Genomic DNA, 26,273 nt, shown 5'->3' with positions numbered 1-26,273 from the left:
AATGACTGATGGTGGTTCACATTTTATTCATGGTGCCTTTCGTAGAATGCTTGCTAAGTATGACGTTAATCATATAATTGCATCTCCTTATCACCCACAGTCTAGTGGTCAAGTAGAGTTGAGTAACAGAGAGCTCAAATTAATTTTGCAAAAGACTGTTAATAGATCTAGAAAGAATTGGTCCAAGAAATTTGATGATGCATTATGGGCCTATAGAACTGCATATAAAAATCCTATGGGTATGTCTCCGTATAAAATGGTTTATGGTAAAACATGTCACTTACCTCTTGAATTAGAACATAAGGCATATTGGGCTATTAAAGAGCTCAATTATGATCTCAAACTTGCCGGTGAGAAGAGGCTATTTGACATTAGCTCACTTGATGAATGGAGAACCCATGCTTATGAAAATTCCAAGCTGTTTAAAGAAAAAGTTAAAATATGGCATGACAAAAGGATACAAAAGCGTGAGTTCAATGTAGGTGATTATGTATTGCTATACAACTCTCATTTAAGATTTTTTGCAGGCAAACTTCTCTCTAAATGGGAAGGTCCTTACGTTATCGAGGAGGTCTACTATTCCGGTGCCTTAAAAATCAACAACTTCAAAGGCACAAATCCAAAGGTGGTGAACAGTCAAAGAATTAAACATTATATCTCAGGTAATCCTATAAATGTTGAAACTAATATTATTGAAACCGTAACCCCGGAGGCATACATAAGGGACACTCTCTGGAACATTTCAGACTCCGAAAAGGTATAGGTACGTGGTACGGTAAGTAAACCGACTCCAAAAAAAGTTCTAATGGCAATATTTCTTTTTTTGTAATATTTAGAAAAATAGGAAAATAAGAAGCAGACCAAAAAGGAAACGGGGCTTCGACGAGGGTGGCAGGCGCGCCCTACTCCCCTGGGCGCGCCCCCTGCCTCGTGGGCACCTCGTGTGCTCTCCAGACTCCGTTTTCTTGCACGATACTTCTTTTGGTAGGTAAAAATTCATTATACAAATCTCCCGAAGGTTTTGACCACCGTATCACGCAAATATCTCTTGTCTTTGTTTCGAGCTGTTTTTTTTGACAGATCTAGGTCGTCATGTCGTCATGTCGTCTTCAAGCTCCCCCAAGGACAAGTTCTCTGAGAAGGTCATCAACCCCTACCTCGCGGAGGTGCTGCAACACCCTCAAACCATCGAGATGCGTGAGGGGTTGTTGCACATCCGCGATGCTGAGGGACCGAGGAGGACCGGAAGCACGGAGGCAAGGCTCGAGGCATTGGAGCAACAAGTTTTCAAGTGTAAGGAGATGGTGGAGCATGGACTCGACTCCAATCACATTATGATCACGGAGTTCACCAACAACCACAAGCTGGACGTCAAGGACATTGGGGAGGCCATCTTCAAGCTTCATGAGAAAATCAAGCATCTCCAAGCCCAGATCTATGACCTGCAAAATCAAAACTGTGAGTATGAATATAGATTCAAGAGGATGAGTTTGGCTGCAGATTTCAGGATTCAGGAGACTCGATCATCCTACTATGATGGTGAACCTATGCCTTGGAAGAGGGACTACAAGCTTAGATCATCAACAACTCCACCTTCTTCACCAACAAAGAATAACTGAGTATCTGGTATGGGCACTCCCCTTGGCAACTGCCAAGCTTGGGGGAGTGCCCTGGTATCATATCACCATCACTTTTATCTTTACCGTCTTTCTTAGTTCGATCCTTTTAGTAATATTTTGATCTAGTAGAATAAAGTTTTAGTATGATCTAGTTGTGAGTTTTGCTTTATGATCCTTCTATGTAACCGAGTCCGTGAGCTATATAATAAAGATTAGTGTTGAGTCAAGGGCTTGATGATTTTGCTATGATCTTGAGGGAATTAAATAAAATAAAAGACAAGAAATAAAAAGAAATAAAGAGTTCATATGGATCTTATGGATAGTAACGAGCTCACATATAAAAGAGTATGAGGAATAAAAGTTGTTGGGAGTTGACAAACATACTTTTGGTCATCATTGCAATTAATAGGAAGTAATAAAGAAACAGAGGTTCACATATAAATATACTATCTTGGACATCTTTTATGATTGTGAGCACTCATTAAAGTATGACATGCTAAGAGTTGACGTTGGACAAGGAAGACAACGTAATAGGTTATGTTTTCTTTCATCTGAGATAAATTATATTGTCATGGATCATCCAACATGTTGAGCTTGCCTTTCACTCTCATGCTAGCCAATTTCTTTGCACCAAATAAAGATACTACTTGTGCTTCCAAATATCCCTAAACCCAGTTTTGCCATGAGAGTCCACCATATCTACCTATGGATTGAGTAAGATCCTTCAAGTAAGTTGTCATCGGTGCAAGCAATAAAAATTGCTCTCTAAATATGCATGACTTATTAGTGCGGAGAAAATAAGCTTTATACGATCTTGTGATACGGAAGAAATAAAAGCGACGGACTACATAATAAACGTCCATATCACAAGTGGCAACATAAAGTGACGTTCTTTTGCATTAAGATTTCATGCATCCAACCATAAAAGCGCATGACAACCTTTGCTTCCCTCTGCGAAGGGCCTATCTTTTACTTTTATATTCTACCTTACATAAGAGTCATGGTGATCTTGACCTTTCCTTTTTACATTTTATCCTTTGGCAAGCACAATGTGTTGGAAAGATCCTGATATATATATAGCTAATTGGATGTGAGTCTTCATGAACTATTATTGTTGACATTACCCTTGAGGTAAAACGTTGGGAGGCAAAACTATAAGCCCCTATCTTTCTATGTGTCCGATTAAGACTTCATACCCATAAATATTGCATGAGTGTTAGCAATTGTGAAAGACTAATAGATGGTTGAGTATGTGGACTTGCTGAAAAGCTCTTATATTGACTCTTTCCTATGTTATGATAAATTGCAATTGCCTCAATGACTGAGATGAGAGTTTGTTGGTTCTCAATGAAGTTTATGATTCATACTTGAAATTGTGATTGGATTGTTACTTTAGCATAAGAGATCATATGACAATATATATATATATATATATATATATATATATATGTTGCTGGTCTAAGAATGATCATGATGCCCTCATGTCCGTATTTTATTTTTATCGACACCTCTATCTACAAACATGTGGACATATTTTTTGATTTCGGCTTCCGCTTGAGGACAAGCAAGGTCTAAGCTTGGGGGAGTTGATACGTCCATTTCGCATCATGCTTTTATATCGATATTTATTGCATTATGGGCTGTTATTACACATTATGTCACAATACTTATGCCTATTCTCTCTTATTTTTACAAGGGTTACATGAAGAGGGAGAATGCCGGCAGCTGGAATTCTAGGCTAGAAAAGGAGCAACTATTAGAGCCCTATTCTGCACAGCTCCAAAAGTCCTGAAACTTCACGGAAGCTATTTCCAGAATATGTAAAAAATACTGAGCGCAAGAGGTTCCAGAGGGGGGCCACACCCTGGCAACGAGGGTGGGGGCGCCCTACCCCCTGGGCGCGCCCCCCTGCCTCGTGGGCGCCCTGGTGGCCCTACGATGCCCATCTTCTGCTATATGGAGTCTTTCGTCGAGGAAAAAATCGTAAGCAAGCTTTCGGGACGAGACTCTACCGCCAAGAGGCGGAACCTTGGTGGAACAAATCTAGGGCTCTGGCGGAGCTGTTCTGCCGGGAAACTTCCCTCCGGGAGGGGGAAATCATCACCATCGTCATCACCAACGACCCTCTCATTGGGAGGGGGTCAATCTTCATCAACATCTTCACCAGCACCATCTCATCTCAAACCCTAGTTCATCTCTTGTATCCAATCTTTGTATCCAAACCTCAGATTGGTACCTGTGGGTTGCTAGTAGTGGTGATTACTCCTTGTAGTTGATGCTAGTTGGTTTACATGGTGGAAGATCATATGTTCAGATCCATTATGCATATTAATACCCCTCTGATTATCAACATGAATATGCTTTGTGAGTAGTTACATTTGTTCCTGAGGACATGCTAGAAGTCTTGCTATTAGTAGTCATGTGAATTTGGTATTCGTTCGATATTTTGATGAGATGTATGTTGTCATCCCTCTAGTGGTGTCATGTGAACGTTGACTACATGACACTTCACCATTGTTTGGGCCTAGAGGGAGGCATTGGGAAGTAATAAGTAGATGATGGGTTGCTAGAGTGACAGAATCTTAAACCCTAGTTTATGTGTTGCTTCATAAGGGGATGATTTGGATCCATATGTTTCATGCTATGGTTAGGTTTACCTTAATACTTCTGTTGTAGTTGCGGATGCTTGCAATAGGGGTTAATCATAAGTGGGATGCTTTTCCAAGTAAGGGCAGTACCCAAGCACCAGTCCACCCACATATCAGATTATCAAAGTACCGAACATGAATCATATGATCGTGATGAAAACTAGCTTGACGATAATTCCCATGTGTCCTCGGGAGCGCTTTCCTTCATATAAGAGTTTGTCCAGGCTTGTCCTTTTCTACAAAAAGGATTGGGCCATCTTGCTGCACCTTATTTACTTTTATTACTTGCTACTTGTTACCAATTACCTTATCACAAACTATCTGTTATCGATAATTTCAGTGCTTGCAGAGAATACCTTGCTGAAAACCGCTTGTCAATTCCTTCTCCTCCTCGTTGGGTTCGACACTCTTACTTATCGAAAGGACTAGATAGATCCCCTATACCTATGGGTCATCATCGCCCTCTAGTGCTCGGTGTAAAACAACAAAGTCTGGTGCACTGAGCGCACCTACTTTCTTTCTAGCAAGCAAGCACTTAGCAAAAAATAGAGCAAAATAATGTACCATAGGAAAATGTATGCTAGCAACCGTAGTGGCTGACACCCCTCTCTCTGTAACATCCGAAAATTCTAAATTTTGGAATGTTATATTAAATAGATAGATTTGATTGATTGTTGATTATGGTGTGGTTGCTTGTGTGAAATTGAGTGAAATTTGAAACTTTTGGAAGTTAAATGAGAGGGAATAAAATGACTTTCCCAAAACTTTCACTTTGCTTCATGATCTCCGTGAATTCAAATTCTTTTCAAATACAAAACCCTAGAGAGAAGATGACATTACTTCTTCCATTTAAATAAATGAGAAGGGTTTTTGAAAATATTTGAATTTCATTTGGAAATATTTTTCCAACTCAGAAACTTTATGCAACTCAATGATTTTCACGGGAGAAGATAAAATGACTTCTTCAAATTATATGAAATATGAGTTGGAAGTTTCAAAGAAACCCAATTTAACGCCCCTTTGAAATCATTTTCAATTTGGAGTTATTTTGGTTTTTATTCAAATTATTTTTCTCCAAAAATAAAATATATGGAAATTAGGGTAAAATGATTCCCTACATTAGAAAATTGGAGAAAAATGGGTTTGAAATTATTTTGGTATTTTTAAAATGATTTTTATTGGATTTTATTAGAGCAGTAGCACTATTTGATTTATTTGAATTTTTGTAGATTTTATTTGACGCTAGGAAAATGTTCATGTTGTAGAAAAACTTTTTCTGGAAATTTTGATATATAATATGCCTTTAGTATTTATTTATTTATTTAAGGTTTTCTTTTATTTTATTTTCGCTGCGCTGTTTTGTTAAAAAAATCTCCTTCAATGTCGACTGGGCCGGCCCAGCTCCCAGGCCAAGGCCTAGCGCCCGTGCCGCCACCGCATCGTGTTCGCCCCGGCCTCCCCTTGCCCCTCTCTATCTTCGCGCCTCCGCCGCCCTCGCACTCCGCCACCGCTGCACACCGCTGCCGTGCCTCGCTTCCCGCGTCGCCGCCGCTTGCCTCACCACTGTCCGCCGTCGATGCACCGCCGCCCCGCACTCGCGCCGCTGCACCGCCATCGTAGCCGCCGTCCGTCGATGCCGCCCGCACCGTCGATCTCCCTGCTGTCTCCGCCGAACCGCCGGAGAGCCGCCGGAAACCGCCGTCGCTGGTTTTCCACGGAAAACCGTCGAACCGGTATAACCCGATCCGTTTTTTCGTTGTTCGTTTTTTTGTTTTAGCCGGTTCACTATTTTAGGTTATTTTATTTTGCGAGCGTTCGTTAGTTAGGGTTCTGTAGCGAACGGTTTTCATTCGTTAGCTTTAATAGCGAACGTTCGTTATTTAGACTTTTTCTTTTTCTGTTAGTTTTAGTCAATGACTTCTTTGTAGATGTTTTATTTATAGTTTAGCCCCTGCTTTTCAAACTAGCACAACTTTTTATTCGTGTATCCAAATCCAACTAATCCAAAGCCCACTTCTTCTTTATGATCCTTCTTTCCAGATATTCAACTTGAACATATTTTTGAATGTTTTAAAATTTGATTTCAAATAGATTTGAATTTGAACTTCGTTTGATCGTAACTCAAGTTTTATAACTTCGTTTGAGTTGATTCTTTCTGAAAATTGAAGCTCTTGACCTAAACTTTCTCATAAGGCCAAATTCACCCAATTTTGGTACCATTAGAAATTGTTTTCTGTTGCAAGAGTTAATTACTTGTTTTCGAAGTTTTTCGGAGTCTTTTCTTCGATCCTTTTGCATGATTGCTTATGTGTGGTTCCATGGCTTGCTTATGATGGATTGAATGGAGTGTGACGAGTAGAACTATTAGGAGTTATGACTATGAATCATCTTCATAAACAATACAAGGCAAGTTCACACTTTGATCATATCCCTTTTACCCAGCTTTTATGCATTAGTTTCAACCCTCAAACATTGCATGAGTAGGACTTGTTAAGATGTGGGTATTGGGAAGTAGATGATAAGGTAGAACATATTGCCCTTTTATTATCAAACCATCGGGAGTTACTTCTATGTTATGCTTATACTGCTATGCTATGCTCGTAGACGTGGTTTGGTTGAGTGTATCCATGACAGATGTGAGAGTTGTTAATTAATGGTTAACTTAAGGTGGCTACTTTAATACACATCTAGGTGGATTGGTTTGGGCACCCTGGGGATATACCAGTGGACTTGCCTGGACACCTGGGGTTATACTAGTGTTGTCCTAGGAGATCCCGGGGTTACCGTGAGATCATCCTATGGAATGCCACCCAGGCTCAAAGGGATCATAAGATTATACATGCTAGAAACTTCCGTGTGCAGCTACAAGCTATTATGGGCTCTAGCATAGTTGAGTAGGTTGCATGACCTCTTCTAATGGTAGGCTAGCCGATGTAGGGGATGTAGGTTTGTACTGTCTACCCGGGATTAGAGTTAATGCTTCTGAAAGACTGTGTCTCAGTCATCCATTTCTCAAACACCATGTAGTGCGAGAAATCCAACGGAGGAGATTGAGTCTTGTGGGGAAAAGTGCGCAAACCTCTGCAGAGTGTACAAACTAATCATGATTAGCCGTGTCCCTGGTTATGCACATCTTGAGTATCTGGTTCTTGGATTATCATGTTGATCTGATCACTTTAATTTATAAGATTGTTGGGTTATTCATATTTAATTGGGATTGAGATGGGGATTTACCATTCTCAATGTTTTTCAACAAATTTTGTAGTTAAATAAAATATATTCCTTTGTTGTAGGAAAAATTGGCTTTTCACAAAAACATTATAGCCCTAGAGCTTCCACCAGCCAAATATGCATGTAGAGATAGCTATTATTCAACATTATCCTATGGTGTGAATTTGCTAGTACATTCAATGTACTAACGCTTTGCGGCTGCAACGTCTCATGTTGCAGGATTCTTACGACGAGTAAGTGATACGCTAGGGTTACGATTTCTACACTCAACTTTGTCGTTGGTGTTGATGGGAATCCACAACCTTGTTGTTACTTCCGCTATTTGGATTGAGGTAATAGTATTTACGTTACTTTATACATGTGATTTACCTCTGTTATAAATCCTCGAGTATTGTCTGTGTCAGCATGCCGATCCAGGGATGACACTTAAGCACAGAGACTTGACCGTCTGAGGTCGGGTCACTACAAGATGGTATCAGAGCACATGTTGATTGTAGGACGTGACCCCTAGAAACTGACAAGCCCATAGGAAAGATATTTCTCTCAAACCTTATTTTCAAAAAAAACCTTTGACCTCTCTTCTTTTCTGAGCTTTATCAAATATTTCCTTTTAGTTAGACTATACCCCTTTTCCCCTTTTGACCACATGAAGATTCGGCAGATTAGACCACTCCAAGAAGTACAATACAACGGACAACTAAGACCACTTCAGAATGAAGAGCATTTTACTAGGCATTAGAATAATGGAAACTACAATGGTTGGAGACTCCGAAGACTAGGAGAATTTGAAGGCTCTGAAGAATTGCCAGATTAGTGTGACCTAGGAAGATTACCCTTATGGAACTTGGTAGACTATTGAAGATGTCAATACCCGAGATCAAGGTGTGTCGGAGAAAGACCGGAACAAGGAGAGTTAAAAACTCAAAGTTTTTGTCAGGAAAACCCTAAGGCAGGAGATATCAACTATGGAATGATAGCTCATGGAAATGACAAGAGCGGAAACACGACTATCCATGATGTTATTGCCCTCTTATGCTATTGTCACCGTGCTGAGTTAAGCATGCATTTCGTCGGAAGGATTGGATGACAAAAGGGCTAATGGAGCATCTATCAGCAAAAGATGAAGTTTTAACCTTAGCTGGTGTATCACCAGGATCTGGAGTATTACATCAAGAATTTGAAGATGGACCTTCAAGAAGGTGTAATTGAGAGGAAGCATTTTGTGAAGAACTCAGGACCTAGAAGCTGAAAGTAGCCAAACTGGAGAAGCAAAACCACGAGAAACTAGAGATTCGTCAGGAACTAAAGGATAGTAGGACCACGGTTTATGCCAAGGATGTGAAAGCGGGAAGTTTGGAATGCAACTCCCAGAATATTAAAGGATGTCATGAGAGACTTCGCATCAACAGAGATGATCTAGCAAAAGAACTTGAGAAGGACAAGCACGATCGGAAGAGGCAATCGGAGACATGAACAAGACCTGAAGAGTTTGATGACTTTGAAGATTTATTGACCATTAGAAGACCAAACCCCTGTTATATACCTACATTAGATACGATGTTTGTGAGCTGTCATTTGTTTGATGTTTTCCCGACAGCCACAAAAAAATCTGTATTTTCAAAACTATTGTTTGCATTGTGTGTATCCCTCTCTATCTCTCTTATCTCACCCCAAAACCCATGGACCCAATAGAGGATGAATAGAGATGAACTCACATTTCCGAGATCAGTAAGTCAATTGGGGACGAATCGATGGATTCAGAACATGGAGGATCACATGAAGAATAACCCTACAGTCGGAAAGGATATGACCCAACATGCTCTTTAGTTCTTTGAAAGAGGTGCTGCTACTTGGTGGAGGATGTACCAAACCATCAATGGATGGCAAGGAGTAATGTAACACCCACGATGCGGCTATATCTCCCACGTGTCGGAGCACGACTTAGAGGCATAAGCGCATAGTAGGCATGTCGCAAGACGGGTAATCTTTACACATCCCATGTACTAAATAAGATAGAGATAGAGAGTTGGCTTACAATCGCCACTTCACACAATACATAAATATAGCATTACATCATCCAGATACAATCAAGGTCCGACTACGAACCAAAATAAAGACAACCCAAATGCATAAGATCCCCGATCGCCCCGACTGGGCTCCACTACCGATCAATTGGAAATGAAACAACACAACGAACAAGATCTTCATCGAGCTCAACCTTGAGCTAGGTTGCGTCACCTGCACTGGTATCATCGGCACCTGCAACTGGTTTTGGAAGTAATCTGTGAGTCACGGGGACTCAGCAATCTCACACCCTCGTGATCAAAACTATTTAAGCTTATGGGTAGGATAAGGTATGAGGTGGAGCTGCAGCAATCACTAGCATATATGGTGGCTAACTTACGCAAATGAGAGCAAGAAGAGAAGGCAAAGCACGGTCGTGAACTATAAGTGATCAAGAAGTGATCCTGAAACTACTTACGTTCAAGCATAACTCCAACACCATGTTCACTTCCCGGACCCCACCGAGAAGAGACCATCACGGCTACACATGCGGTTGATGCATTTTAATTAAAGTTAAGTGTCAAGTTCTCTGCAACCGAACATTAACAAATTCCCATCTGCCCATAACCGCGGGTACGGCTTTCGAAAGTTCAAGACCCTACAGGGGTGTCCCAACTTAGCCCATCACAAGCTCTCATGGTCAACGAAGGATATTCCTTCTCCCAGGAAGACCCGATCAGACTCGGAATCCCGGTTACAAGACATTTAGACAATGGTAAAACAAGACCAGCAAGACCACTCACTGTGCCGACAAATCCCGATAGGAGCTGCACATATCTCGTTCTCAGGGCACACCGGATAAGCTAAGCGTAAAGGAGCCGATGTAACCCAAGTTGCCAAGGGATGACCCTGCACGGTGCTCTAGTTTGGAGCAACACTCAGAGGAGCACTGGCCCGGGGGTTTAAAATAAAGATGACCCTTGAGTCTGCAGAACCCAAGGGAAAAAAGCTTAGGTGGCAAATGGTAAAACCAAGGTTGGGCCTTGCTGGAGGAGTTTTATTCAAGGCGAACTGTCAAGGGGTTCCCATTATAACCCAACCGTGTAAGGAACGCAAAATCAAGGAGTGGAACAGAACACCAGGCATAAGGCCGAGCCTTCCACTCTTTACCAAGTATATAGATGCATTATTTAAATAAGAGATATTGTGATATCCCAACAATAAACATGTTCCAACAAGGAACACACTCCAATCTTCACCTGCAACTGACAACACTATAAGAGGGTCTGAGCAAAGCGGTAACATAGCCAAACAACGGTTTGCTAGGACAAGGTGGGTTAGAGGTTTGACATGGCATTAATGGGAGGCATGATATAGCAAGTGGTAGGTATCGCGGCATAGGCATAGCTATAGAGCGAGCAACTAGCAAGCAAAGATAGAAGTGATTTCGAGGGTATGGTCATCTTGCCTAAGATCCCGCAAGGAAGAAGAACGAGTCCATGAAGAAGACAAATGGACGTAGTCCAACGAATCCTCACAAACGCGACGTTAACGGAACCAACCCGAAGAAGCACACCGGAAAGAAGCAAACAACATAGTAAACAAACATCACATAAACATGGCATGATGCACAACCAAGTATGATGCATGTCCGGTTTAATGATACATGGCAAGACAAAGTGCACAAACAAAACTACAAATTAAGTGGAGCTCAATATGCAACGGGTTGCATATTGACGGAACACCACATCAATTAATTTAGTTCGATCCCGTTTGTGAACTCAACAATATTAAATGTTGTTTAGCATGGAAAGAGGTGAAGCATAATAAAACTACCTATCTAGGCAAATTCAAATGAGGCCGGAACAACAAACAACAAGTCCGGAAAATCCTCATGTGCATATTATGAATTTGGTACTGTTCTGGCCTAAACACAACTTTAGAGTTTTAAACATGTAAAGTAAAGCCACCATGTTAAACTAGACATTATTCTACCCCATTTACATATAAAGTTTATTAGAAACCGAGCTATGGTTATTAAGTTATGAATTAAAGCATTTTAACATGACATAGGAGCAAATTAATGCAAACAACAGTTTAAACATTCTAAACATGCATGAAAATTGGTTATTGTGAAACTAGATGAAAAACTAAGCATCTTTCATATATAAATTATTTTAATGCATGGTTGAGAATTTATTAAATGCATGAAGAACAAGGGCTTTTCTACAAAACTGTTCTACACTGGATATTAGACAAAATAGTTCAGGGAAAAAACAACATGGGGTATAACTGACTAGGCCCATATCGCACAGGAGAGGGTTGGGACTGCTCACATCAGGCCTTGGCCCAGCTGGAGGAGAGGTAGGCCGGCCTTGGTGGTGCTAGGCTTGGAGGCGGTTGATTCCTGGGTGGATCCACGCGACAAGAAGTCAACGCGGGCGTAATTGCGTCGTTCTCGCACGCGGAAGCAGGGAAGGCCGGCAAGGGACTTGGGCGCAAGTTCTTGGGGCTCCGGCAAGCTAAGAAGTCCGGCAACGACGGGGATGGTCGGGACCCGACGGATCCAGTGCGAAGGAGGTCGAGGAGGGCCGAGGCGAAGCGCTGGCATTCTCCTCTTCTCGAAACAGAGCAAGCAGAGGCCGGAGGAACAAGCTTCAGGCGCAGGGGAGGAGCAGGGGACGGGCCTGGCCGGAGAAGGACCGGCGGCGCGATGCGAGGGGACACGAGCTCCATGGCAGAGGAAACGATGACGTGTCTGCTCCCTTGCTCGAGATCGAGCGAGGACGAGGGAAGCAAAGGAGGATGCGGCCTGGACTTGCGGAGTAGGAGGGTCCTGCGGGAGGTGGTTGAGGGGAAGACGACGCACGTTCGAGGTGACTACAGGCTCCAGAGGGACTTGGCGGGGCGGCGGCTGCTGCGGTGATGTTCATGGCGGCTCCTGAAGAGAGAGAGGGATCAGAGAACGGAAGGGGAAGTGAGCCAGGGAGGAAGGGAAAAAGGGAGTGCGACGGGGCTGGCCTGGCGATGGCTCTGCAGCTGCTGCTCGCCGGTGGCTCGGTGTCAAAAGCCGACGGGGACGAGGTGCTCGGGGAGCCCCTCGAGCGCGAGAGGAGGCTGGACTCTTGGGGTCGAGCTCCTCTCGAACGGAGTGAGGTTACTGCGATTGAATTGGGAGAGATTGGGAGGATGCTCGCTGGTTGGGTGGAGAGATTGGGAGGGATCCCGAGGGGAACCAGAAAGAGTGGCGGTGGCGATGGGACAAACCTCTTGGATCTTAGGGTTTGATCTGATTTCGGTAGGGGTTCGTCTATATATAGGGACAATAGCATTAGTTTTGGACCCTCCGATCAAAATTAGATGGTCTCGGATAAATAGATTAGGGAGCCCAATTAAGAAAATGAAGATATTTTATAGACGTTTGGGGATGATCCGGACCCATCGGTAACGACAGCCCAATTCGGGTTCGGGGAAGTTTCGGACACGCACGCGAGGGGGCCTGAGAGAGGTCGACAAGACAAGCGGCCTAGGAGGGGCTAGTGGGCTGTGGAAAGAAGGCCTCGAGCTGAGAGGAGAGAAGAGAGAGAGGCCTGGCGACTGTTTCCGGAGACCGAAAACGTCCGATGTTTGACCGACTATAATGTCGCTATAGTTATCCGTTGGGGCGTCAAACGGACCCCAAATGTGATGAAACTTGGCAGACGGTCTACCTACAACACAACAATACCGCATGCCAACTTTCAACCCATTCTGAGAACATTTTCCGGCCACTTATAAAATAATATTTCGGAGGTGCCGCGGGCGCGTGCAAGTGTGTCTGGGCTCAGAATGAACAATGGAAAGAACGAGGAGACCGGGACGGATGCAAGTTTTGAAAACATGATGATGCAATGCACATGATGACATGACAAGATGCAGCAGGCAAGCAAATGACAAGGCAACAACAACGAAAAACAGGAAGACACCTGGCGCAACGGTCTCGGGGCGTCACAACACTCCACCACTATGAGAGGATCTCGTCCCAAGATCTAGAATGGCACTGGAGAGAAGCAGGAGAGGCAAGAGAAGAGGTAAAACTAAGTTGCTTCTTGGCAAAAGTGTGAAACCAAAGAACCTTGCGAGGTTGAACAAATTGAAAGAAAAGAATACAATGAAGATGAACGAAGTGGAAAAACACTCCGTTAGGAAAGAGGAACAAGGAACATCACGAGAACCCTTTAGGTTGAAAGACATGAGAAAAGGGTTGCAATGAATAAGAAGTACATGCAAGCACTCCGGTAGAGACGAGAAGTACAAGGAACGATAAGGATCAATTACGACACACTCCGGTTAACAAGATAGAGAAGGAATAAGAATGATATATTTTGGACAGCACTCCGACTGAAAAGTGAGGCAAAACTTGATAAGATGAGAGAACTTGAATGAAGGACACAACACTCCAGTTGAATGGGTAGATAAAGGAAAGAGCATGATCTTGGCAAAACGAGATGATAGGACAAAGAGAGCAACACCACCATGCCTCCAGGAAAAAGAATGGAAGATAGATCATTGAAATACAAGAATGGAGAAGAAAATGCCAACTTCTGCCACAAATGAGCTTGAAAGGACATCCTTAGCAGAAGGGTTGAACGGAGTTGTTGGAAAACCAACAACGAAAAGAGTAAGCTTGATGTGGGATTATAGAAAACATCTCGAAATCTTGAGGTGAAATTCTGCCACTAACGGAAAACAATGGGTTGGATTTATATGAACAAGGAGACGAGAAACTTATTCCACCAGGAGGATAAATGAATAACTTGGGTCATTTATAAGCACCATAATAGCAACAATCCTTAGGGAAGGCTTAAGGTGAAATATAACCCAAGATAACTCCAAAGAAGAGAAAGATTGGTTGAAAAGATGTCTTGAGCGAAGAGAAGATGATGGATTTAGATATGTCACTCTTGAAAACTTGTGAATCATGAAACACGAAGGGAAAATTATCAACAATGACATAACACCACCTCAAAAGATAAGATAGAACGAATATGACTTTGGGATGCAAGATGAAGAATACTTGAAGTATAGCTTGACGGATCATAGCTTCGAGAGATATCTTGAAGAACGATTGAAGAGTGAAAATGATCCTTGGTGAACCACCATGTAGCCTCCATGAACAACTCCGGTAACAAAAGGATGATCGAACAAAAGGAAACAGAAGTTGAAAACACAAGGTGAAGCCTTGCGATGATTTAGATGGAGCTTCACGACGATATAATGCAGAAAAAACTTGGAACTCCGGAAAAGAAAAGATGAAACAACTGAAATCAAGAATTTTGATGAACCTCCGGAATAAGGAATTAAATCACTTGGATAAAACAAGAATAAGAATTACGTTATGCGTATCCTTCACCAATTAAATTTATGACCCACATTGGATTTGGCATGCTACTTATTCTCGTGGAAATGATTAAGATAGATATAGTGTCAAACTTAAGACGGTCTTCAACGTTCCACCGGTAGGATTGAAAACAATGAATACATTGATATGATAAACGAAGGAAGATGAATCTTGAACGAACCACCATAAGAATTGAAAATGAATGAAGATACTTGAGTGAATTAAGATGCGAGAGAACGAAGAGATCACGAATTGATTAGAGAACACTTGCATGATGCACCGGTAAGATTTGAGGAACAATAGTTGAAAGCTGAGAATGAATAACTCTGAGATGATGAGATCCAAAGAAACAAACTAAAAAGACTCCTGAATTGCTCCGGATGGTTGAAAAGAATTCTCACAATGGAAAATAATTATGAGAGGATGGCATCACGCTTGAACTAAGAATCTTCACGAGAACAGATATGATTGAAGAGAAACTCTTCCTCGGTCTTCAAAATCTGAGGATGACGATGGAAACACCATCAAGAATTGTTTAGACACTCCGGGAGAATCAAAAGCGAAGAGGTTGAGCCAACGATGAAAGAATTTTGAAAGATCTTGGAGAAAGACATTTGACTGATGATAACTCATTCTTACGTCAAACTTCGAAAAGAAATTTCAGGATAGCTCCCGAAAAATAAGAAGAGTGAGGTAAGATCCTGGGAAAAGACCTGTGGGTTAGGGCCCACTCAAAAGAAACACCATTGAAATGATTACTTGAAAGATATTGCACCGGTTGATTTAAATGGCTTGAATAAGGTGACAACCACGAAATAACTTGAATGGAATTAGGAATGGAAACACGAATCTTTGAGAAATTTTCAGCAGTCTGGAACAATTGAATAGCAAGCGGGGAATGATTAAGAGGTGCACCGGCATGAGAAAGCATTTGAAACAAGGAAAGGGAATATGATCAACACTGAAAACTTGAATTGAATCCACCGGAGAAGAAAGAGAATGAATAATGATGAACTTGAAGCTTCCTCATCAACTGCATGATAAATCACCGGATCAAAACTTGAAAGAAAAAGATGAAGAGGCTTCACAACAATAAAAGGATACTTGATTAAGAACTACGAGTCTTCGAAGAAAAAGGGTGGGTGGACGGGAAAACAAAGGAAACTTGGGACGGATGAAACAAACAACGTTGAGAGGACTTGAGTTGATCTTGCGGATGTTGACAAAGATTGGATCCACTTGAAGAGAAGCACACCGTTTGAAAAAGAATTAACATGACAATCTCGATGATCCAGAAGGATTAGCATCCACATAGATATATGAGAACACCTCTTAGGAAAGGTATGGAATCAACACTTGACATTGAAGCAACTCGAATACCACAACTGAAAACAAATCAAAGGATTGGCTTGCAGAATAATCTGGAACAAACATATGATAGAGATTTCGTCTGAAGTTTTTGTGGTGGGGCCCACACGGGCTCGATCGTACAGCACCATCATGTACAAGGCAGTGCACATGACATACGAAGCGTCCCCGAGTCAGCATAGCCAAGGACTCTTTAAGACACAACGAGACCACTGTAAGACCAACCGTGGATAGGCGGACCACTAGACGTCGAACCCCAATTTCATATCATACATCTGTCGGAAAGATATCCTAGGAGCTACTTGAATTCCCACTTATAAAGTCCCGAAACTTTTCGGTTACGCAATCAGGTGTTGGGGATACATGGGAAGCATAATATCTCACCCAAAACTAGCAAATCCTACATCCAGCTATATCCATCCTTCAACACATAACCAAGAAACCTTCGAAAATTGTTTACCTCAACCTTCGAAAAGCATCCGTTATACGAGTTATGGCAATACTCCCGAACTCCTTCCCCAGTACTGGGTGGCATCGAGGTTATCTCACCAACAACTGCATAAAAGAGATTTTTGATGTCGGCGAACTCAGGTATTCCAGAACTTCAACGATAAAATTGTGACGACAACATCTTGGAGCTCAACTCCCCAGGACACTGCCACAACCCCTAAATGCCAGGAGGCACCAAAACAATGTTCTCATCACAAAACCATCAGAACAATTCCAAGATACCCGGGTGATCCAATTTTTTTTAGTGAAATTTGAGAAGAGAAGAGTCAAAACTCTACGTCAGGAAGCCTCACCAGAGCGATGAAGGGACTAAGGAGTAAAAAGAATCCTACTCTCCGATATATATAATCCTATAAGACTCAAAACTTTTTTTCTAGACTCAACAATGTCAGTGATTCGATCAAGAAGGGGGCTCCTAAGTCGGGGAAGGCTCTGATTACCAACTTGTAACACCCATGATGCGGCTATATCTCCCACGTGTTGGAGCATGACTTAGAGGCATAAGCGCATAGTAGGCATGTTGCAAGAGGGGTAATCTTTACACATCCCATGTACTGAATAAGATAGAGATACAGAGTTGGCTTACAATCGCCACTCACACAATACATAAATATAGCATTACATCATCCAGATACAATCAAGGTCCGACTATGGAACCAAAATAAATACAACCCCAAATGCATAAGATCCCCGATCGCCCCGACTAGGCTCCACTACCGATCAACTGGAAACGAAACAACACAACGAACAAGATCTTCATCAACCTCAACCTTGATCTGGGTTGCGTCACCTGCACTGGTACCATCGGCACCTGCAACTGGTTTTGGAAGTAATCTGTGAGTCACGGGGACTCAGCAATCTCACACCCTCTCGATCAAAACTATTTAAGCTTATGGGTAGGATAAGGTATGAGGTGGAGCTGCAGCAAGCACTAGCATATATGGTGGCTAACTTACGCAAATGAGAGCGAGAAGAGAAGGCAAAGCACGGTCGTGAACTATAAGTGATCAAGAAGTGATCCTGAAACTACTTACGTTCAAGCAGAACTCCAGCACCGTGTTCACTTCCCGGACCCCGCCGAGAAGAGACCAACACGGCTACATACGCGGTTGATGCATTTTAATTAAAGTTAAGTGTCAAGTTCTCTACAATCGAACATTAACAAATTCCCATCTACCCATAACCGCAGGCATGGCTTTCGGAAGTTCAAAACCCTGCAGGGGTGTCCCAACTTAGCCCATCACAAGCTCTCACGGTCAACGAAGGATATTCCTTCTCCCAGGAAGACCCGATCAGACTCGGAATCCCGGTTACAAGACATTTCGACAATGGTAAAACAAGACCAGCAAGACCACCCGCTGTGCCGACAAATCCTGATAGGAGCTGCACATATCTCGTTCTCAGGGCACACCGGATAAGCTAAGCGTAAAGGAGCCGACGTAACCCAAGTTGTCAAGGGATGACCCTGCACGGTGCTCTAGTTTCGAGCAACACTCAGAGGAGCACTAGCCCGGGGGTTTAAAATAAAGATGACCCTTGAGTCTGCAGAACCCAAGGGAAAAAAGCTTAGGTGGCAAATGGTAAAACCAAGGTTGGGCCTTGCTGGAGGAGTTTTATTCAAGGCGAACTGTCAAGGGGTTCCCATTATAACCCAACCATGTAAGGAACGCAAAATCAAGGAACATAACACTGGTATGACGGAAACTAGGGCGGCAAGAGTGGAACAAAATACCAGGCATAAGGCCAAGCCTTCCACCCTTTACCAAGTATATAGGTGCATTAATTAAATAAGAGATATTGTGATATCCCAACAATAAACATGTTCCAACAAGGAACACACTCCAATCTTCACCTGCAACTAACAACGCTATAAGAGGGGCTGAGCAAAGCGATAACATAGCCAAACAACTGTTTGCTAGGACAAGGTGGGTTAGAGGTTTGACATGGCAATAATGGGAGGCATGATATAGCAAGTGGTAGGTATCGCGGCATAGGCATAGGAATAGAGCGAGCAACTAGAAAGCAAAGATAGAAGTGATTTCGAGGGTGAGGGAGTCCTGGATTAGGGGCTCTCCGTACAGCCGGACTATCTCCATTGGACGGACTATTAGACTATGAAGATACAAGATTGAAGACTTCGTCTCATGTCCGGATGGGACTCTACTTGCCGTGGAAGGCAAGCTAGGCAATACGAATATGGATATCTCCTCCTTTGTAACCGACCTTGTGTAACCCTAACCCTGTTCGATGTCTATATAAACTGAAGGGGTTTAGTCCGTAGGACAACAACCATAACATACAATCATACCATAGGCTAGCTTCTAGGGTTTAGCCTATCTGATCTCGTGGTAGATCTACTCTTCTACTACCCATATCATCAATATTAATCACGCAGGACATAGGGTTTTACCTCCATCAAGAGGGCCCGAACCTGGGTAAAACATCGTGTCCCCTGCCTCCTGTTACCATCCGGCCTAGACGCACAGTTCGGGACCCCCTACCCGAGATCCGCTGGTTTTGACACCGACATTGGTGCTTTCATTGAGAGTTCCTCTGTATCGTCGCCTTTAGGGTTGATGGCTCCTACTATCATCGATAGCGATGCGGTCCAGGGTGAGACTTTTCTCCCTGGACAGATCTTCGTATTCGGCGGCTTTGCACTGCGGGCTAACTCGTTTGTCCATCTGGAGCAGATTGAAAGCTACACCCCTGGCCATCAGGTCAGATTTGGAAGTTTGAACTACACGACCGACATCCGCGGAGACTTGATCTTCGACGGATTCGAGCCACAGCCGGGCGCGCCGCACTATCGCGATGGGTATGACCTAGCTCCGCGCCCGCATCAGCTCCAACCCTTAGCTCGGAGCCAACTATGCCAATCGAGGACGGGTGGTTAGACACCGCCTCAGGGGCTGCAGTCTCAACGGCGATCGAGCCAAACACCAGCATAATCCATGTGCTGGACTCTTTTTCTGACTCCGAACCATCCGCGCCCCTGCCAATCGAATCCGATTGGGCGCCGGTCATGGAATTCACCGCCGCGGATATCTTTCAGCACTCGCCCTTCGGCGACATTCTGAATTCACTAAGGTCTCTCTCTTTGTCAGGAGAGCCCTGGCCGGATTATGGCCAACAGGATTGGGATGCGGACGACGAAGAAATTCGACGCCCACCCACCACCCACTTCGTAGCCACTGTCGATGATTTAACCGACATGCGCGACTTCGACTCCGAAGACATCGATGATATGGACGATGATGTAGGAGACGAACATGAACCAACACCTATAGGGCACTGGAAAGCCACCTCGTCATATGACATATACATGGTGGATACACCCAAAGAAGGCAATGGCGACGGGATAGCGGTGGACGACTCCTCCAAGAGGGAACCCAAACGCCGACGTCAGCAGCGCCGCTCTAAGTCCCGCCAAAGCAAAAGTGGTGATACTGGCACAGGAGATAATAACACTCCGGATAGTGCCGAAGAAAACAACAAACCCCTCCAGCAAGATTTAGAGCAGGAGGATGGAGGAGCCAGCTCTCCTGCGAGAGCGGCAGACGAAGAGGAGGATGACAATCACATGCCCCCCTCCGAAGACGAGGCAAGCCTCAGCGACGATGAATTCACCGTACCAGAGGATCCCGTCGAACAAGAGCGCTTCAAGCGCCGGCTTATGGCCATGGCAAATAGCCTAAAGAAAAAGCAGCAACAACTTCAAGCTGATCAAGATCTGCTAGCTGACAAATGGATTGAAGTCCTTGCGGCCGAGGAATATAAACTCGAGCGTCCCTCCGAGAGTTACCCAAGGCGCAGGTTACTACCCCGACTGGAGGAAGAAGCGTATGATACAGCTGATCGGCCACCTCGTGGCCGCGATAGAGAGGCATTCCAGCCAAAAGCTCAGCCTCCACCCCAACGCCATTCAAATAAAAAGGCATGGGGAGATACACCAGACCTGCGGGACATATTGGAGGACAAGGCAAAGCATTCAAGATCGATCTACGGATCACGAGGGCGCACCACTCCACGAGACGACAAACGTCACGCCGGATACAGTAAAAGAAAATCCGGCCGGGCCGAACACAGCGGGCAAGACCCATTCGAGCTGCGTCGCGATATAGCCCAATACAGAGGCGCCGCTCACCCCTTATGCTTCACAGACGAAGTAATGGAACATCAATTCCCAGAAGGTTTCAAACCTGTAAATATTGAATTATACGACGGCACAACAGATCCCGCAATATGGATTGAGGATTTCCTCCTCCACATCCACATGGCCCGCGGTGATGACTTACACGCCATCAAATACCTCCCACTAAAGCTCAAACGACCAGCGCAACATTGGCTTAACAGCTTGCCAGCAGACTCCATTAGCTGTCGAGAAGATCTGGAAGCCGCATTCCTCGACAACTTTCAGGGCACTTATGTGCAACCACCAGACGCCGATGACTTGAGCCACATAATTCAGCAGCCATAAGAGTCGGCCAGGCAATTCTGGACTCGGTTCCTTACAAAGAAAAATCAAATCGTTGACTGTCCGGATGCAGAGGCCTTAGCAGCTTTCAAGCAGAACATCCGAGACGAGTGGCTAGCCCGGCACCTTGGTCAGGAAAAGCCGAAATCTATGGCAGCTCTCACGACGCTGATGACCCGCTTTTGTGCGGGAGAAGACAGCTGGCTGGCTCGTAGTAATAACATATCAAAGAACCATGGTACCTCAGATACCAAGGACGGCAATAGCAGGTCACATCGCAACAAGCATAAGCACCGCATTAACAGCGAGAATACTGAGGATACGGCAGTCAATGCCGGATTCAAAGGCTCTAAACCCGGTCAGCGGAAAAAGCCATTCGAACAAAGTACGCCAGGTCCGTCCAGCTTGGACCGTATACTCGATCGCTCGTGTCAAATACACGGCACCCCAGACAAGCCAGCCAATCATAACAACAGGGATTGTTGGGTCTTCAAGCAGTCCGGCAAGTTAATTGCCGAAAACAAGGACAAGGGGCCGCATAGCGATGACGAGGAGGAGCCCCGGCAGCCGCACACTGGAGGACAGAAGAGGTTTCCCCCGCAAGTGCGGACGGTGAACATGATATACGCAACCCACATCCCCAAGAGGGAGCGGAAGCGTGCGCTCAGGGACATATATGCGTTGGAGCGAGTCGCGCCAAAGTTGAACCCTTGGTCCTCCTGTCTGATCACCTTCGATCGCAGGGACCAGCCCACTAGTATCCGTCATGGCGGATTCGCCGCACTGGTCCTAGACCCAATCATTGACGGATTTCACCTCACTCGAGTCCTTATGGACGGCGGCAGCAGCCTGAACCTACTTTATCAGGACACAATGCGCAAAATGGGTATAGGCCCCTCAATGATCAAACCCACGAAAACAACCTTTAAGGGCGTCATTCCAGGTGTAGAGGCCCATTGCACAGGCTCAATTACACTGGAAGTGGTCTTCGGATCCCCGGATAATTTCCAAAGCGAAGAGTTAATCTTCGATATAGTCCCGTTCCGCAGTGGTTATCATGCGTTGCATGGGCGAACCGCACTCGCTAGATTCAATGCGGTACCACATTATGCATACTTCAAGCTCAAGATGCCAGGACCTCGCGGAGTTATTACAGTCAATGGAAACACAGAGCGTTCTCTCCGAACAGAGGAGCACACCGCGGCGCTCGCAGCAGAAGCGCAAAGCAGCCTCTCAAGGCAATCAACCAGTTCGGCGCTTCAAAGCCTGGACACCTTCAAGTGCGCTCGGGGCAATCGGCAAATAGACCGCCTGGCGCGATCTGAGCTCGCGTAGCAATACGGCGGCCACCCCAATCCCAGCCCAACGGCGATATTCGTGCCACGCGTACATAATTACGCATTAAAAATACCATGGGCACAGGTGGGGAGGGGGCACAACTGCGGCACGCCCCAAAACACGGCCTAAATGACACTAGGGGCTTCCCGTTTGGTTATTTTTCTTTTTCTTTCAGGACCTTAATCTCTGGAAACACTGTCCGGCAGCACTATTGCCGAACACATGATGCAGCAACCAAGGAGGCAGACAACTATGTTATACAACAGAATTCCCAGGTTGATTACAGTAACGAGCGAAATATTCGATTTCATATCATTCCTCAGCTTGCCCTTGGAAGGGACATAGTCCTACTCTTTGCTTATCGCACTATCTATATCACTCTGCTTTAACACAATTTTTCAATAAACAATGCATGACATTACAACTATTAATGCATTCTTGTTATATATATATATATATATATATATATATATATATATATATGTGTTCATTAATGATGCCTTGCAACCGTACACTGTGGTACGGCCTATACACTAGGGGCTTACGTACCCCACAATGCGGTGTGAAAAGTCCGAACACTTTCACAAGTGCGGCACCCCGAACTTATAGCATTATATGCATCGGCTCCGAATCATGTCTTTTGTCAAATGTTGGGTTTGCCTGGCTCCTATGTTTTGGTACCTTACGTTCTGCTCTATCGGCTAAGGTAGCGCTAGGAGAACTACTGCGATTGTGCCCCGGTTCTGCCGGGCTGAGCACCTCAGTAGAGAAAGCTAAAACTGACTGTCATGATAAGGCGAGAGACTGGTCGCTGTTCGGCGAGGTTTTTCGAGTCCCTAAAGACTTATGCCGCTTAGGGCGAGGGGCCGGCCCTGTCCGGCTTACAGGCGTGTATAGCGCCCCGAATTCGGCCTTCCGAATACCAGGGGCTTCACCGAAATTTAAAATTATAGAATTCTATGGCTAAGTGAGAGCGATAAAGCACTATTAGTCCGGTTGCCTTGTTCGTTGTGCTGAGCACCTCCCTCGAAGGACCCAAATATGGGAACAAGAGTGCTCAGGTTTATACCGAACACCCCAGCACTCGTGGCATGGGGGCAGAAGCCGAGGACTAGCCATCTCTCAGATTGGATAAACGGCCAAACAGAAGGTAATATTTTAAATTCACATAAGCGTTGCATAGCGCATATGAAACAAGTTTTCATCATACAGGATCGCACGAGCAAGTCTCATTCAAATATTACATCTTTTGAACACGTCCGCGATGAGACGGGCGCCCGGCAGAACACCCTCGTAGTACATCTCGGGGTAGCGGTGCTCCTTGCCCTCTGGCGGCCCCTCCTTGATCAGCCTCATGGCGTCTAGCTTGACCCACTGCAATTTCACACGGGCAAAAGCCCGGCATGCACCTTCAATGCAGACAGATCGCTTAACGACCTCCAGCTGCGGGCAGGCATCCACGAGCCGCCTCACCAGGCCGAAGAAGCTGTTCGGAAGGGCGTCGCTAGGCCACAACCGGACTATAAAGCTCTTCATGGCCTGATCGGCCGCCTTATGTAGCTCGACCATCTGCTTCAGCTGGTCGCTCATTGGCACCGGATGTTCGTCCTCAGCATACTGAGACCAGAACAGCTTCTCCGTCGAGCCTCCATCCTCGGCCTAGTAAAATTGTGCGGCATCGGACACACTGCGGGGCAAATCTGCGAATGCTCCTGAAGATCTCCGGATCCGGGTAAGTAATCGGTAATTTACTTTACATGCTTTCTTTGCATATAGAAAGCCTTACCCGCCACTATCTTCTTCATCGCGTCGATCTCTTGGAGGGCCTTTTGGGCTTCGGCCTTGGCACTTTTTACACTCTCGAGGGCCGCGTCAAGCTCAGACTCCCGCGTCTTGGAGTCAAGCTCCAACGCCTCGTGCTTCGCCACAAGAGCATGGAGCTCTTGCTGCACCTCGCCCACCTGATCCTCGTGCTTCTCTCGCTCGGTGCGCTCCTTGGCCGTTGTATCTTCGGCCTTGGTTAGCGCTTGCTTCAGGGTCGCCACCTCGGTCGTGGCCCCTGGCAAACATACAATGATCCTGTCATTTTGCAATCACATCCTCTTTTATATATACATATCTATAGATGGGGTATTACTTACCCTTGTTCTCCTCGAGCTACCTCTTGGCAAGGACGAGCTCTTTCTTGGACCCCTCGAGGTCCCGCTTCAGTACGGCGACCTCCGCAGTTAGTGCGGCGGACGCCAGCAGCGAATCCTACATATGCATATTGACATACTTATATTAGACTCCTGCGATATTATTTGATCCTCTGTTCGGCTTTTCTTTGTGAACACCGAACAAAGCATCAAGGGCTACTGTCTATGCGGTAATATTTCTACTACATTTTAAAACACTCACCTCAAAGCCTGTTAGAAGGCTGGCACAGGCTTCAGTCAATCCGCTCTTGGTGGACTGAACCTTATGGATCACCGCACTCATGATAGTGCGGTGCTCCTCGTCGATGGAAGCGCTGCGAAGCGCTTCCAGCAGATTGTCCGGTGCCTCTGGATGGACAGAAGTCACCGGCATAGGCGTCTTTCCCCTCTTAGAAGGAGGCCACCTGCTCGAGCCCGGAACCGCTAGAGGGTCCGGTGCGGTGTTCGGCTAAGGGCTGAACTCGGAGCTCTCGAGGGCCCCGTCCCCGCGGCTCTCAGAGTCCGGAAGGTCGCCTTGAGGCGCCTCCAGGACTGTTTCCCCTCGACCCGGTGCCTCTTTAGATAGCACCCCGACGTCGTCAGCAGGATAAGGGGAGGTGGCGGTCGGGACTGGATCGCTATCCATGTCCGACAAGCCCAGGGAGCCGTCCAATGATACATCGATGCTGGTTCGCGGTGGCCTGCATAATCATGTTTGGTGTTAGGGAAAGCAGTGCGACAAAGGAATGCTATGAGTTACTCTGGTATCCGAATACTTACGATCTCCCTGGGGGCTTGGCCCGGGGCAACCACTCGCCTTCGCCCTCGCGGCGGCGGTGGAACTGTCCTGAAGGAGAGTCCTCCCCTTCTTGGACCCTTCGGCCTCCGCAGTTGGGGCCGCCTTCCTTTTCTTGTGTCCCCCAGTCGGTGGGTGTCGATGTCAAAACCGGCGGATCTCGGGTAGGGGGTCCCGAACTGTGCGTCTAGGCCGGATGGTAACAGGAGGCAGGGAACACTTTGTTTTACCGAGGTTCGGGCCCTCTCGATGGAGGTAATACCCTACTCCTGCTTGATTAATATTGATGATATGGGTAGTACAAGAGTAGATCTACCACGAGATCAAGGAGGCTAAACCCTAGAAGCTAGCCTATGGTATGATTGTTGTGTATGGAGTTGATTGCCTACGGACTACAACCCTCCGGTTTATATAGACACCGGATAGGGTTAGGGTTACATAAAGTCGGTTACAATGGCAGGAGATCTTGAATATCCGCATCACCAAGCTTCCCTTCCATGCCAAGGAAAGTCCCATCCGGACACGGGACGAAGTCTTCAATCTTGTATCTTCATAGTCCAGGAGTCCGGCTGAAGGTATAGTCCGGCTACCCGAACACCCCCTAATCCAGGACTCCCTCAGTAGCCCCTGAACCAGGCTTCAATGACGACGAGTCCGGTGCGCAAATTGTCTTCGGAATTGCAAGGCGGGTTCCTCCTCCAAGTCCTTCATAGAAGATTGTAAAC

The sequence above is a fragment of the Triticum dicoccoides genome, chromosome 6A (assembly GCF_002162155.2).
Source record: "Triticum dicoccoides isolate Atlit2015 ecotype Zavitan chromosome 6A, WEW_v2.0, whole genome shotgun sequence".
NCBI lineage: Eukaryota > Viridiplantae > Streptophyta > Magnoliopsida > Poales > Poaceae > Triticum > Triticum dicoccoides.
The sequence above is the reverse complement of the archived record's forward strand: the minus strand, read 5'-3'. Positions refer to the sequence as shown.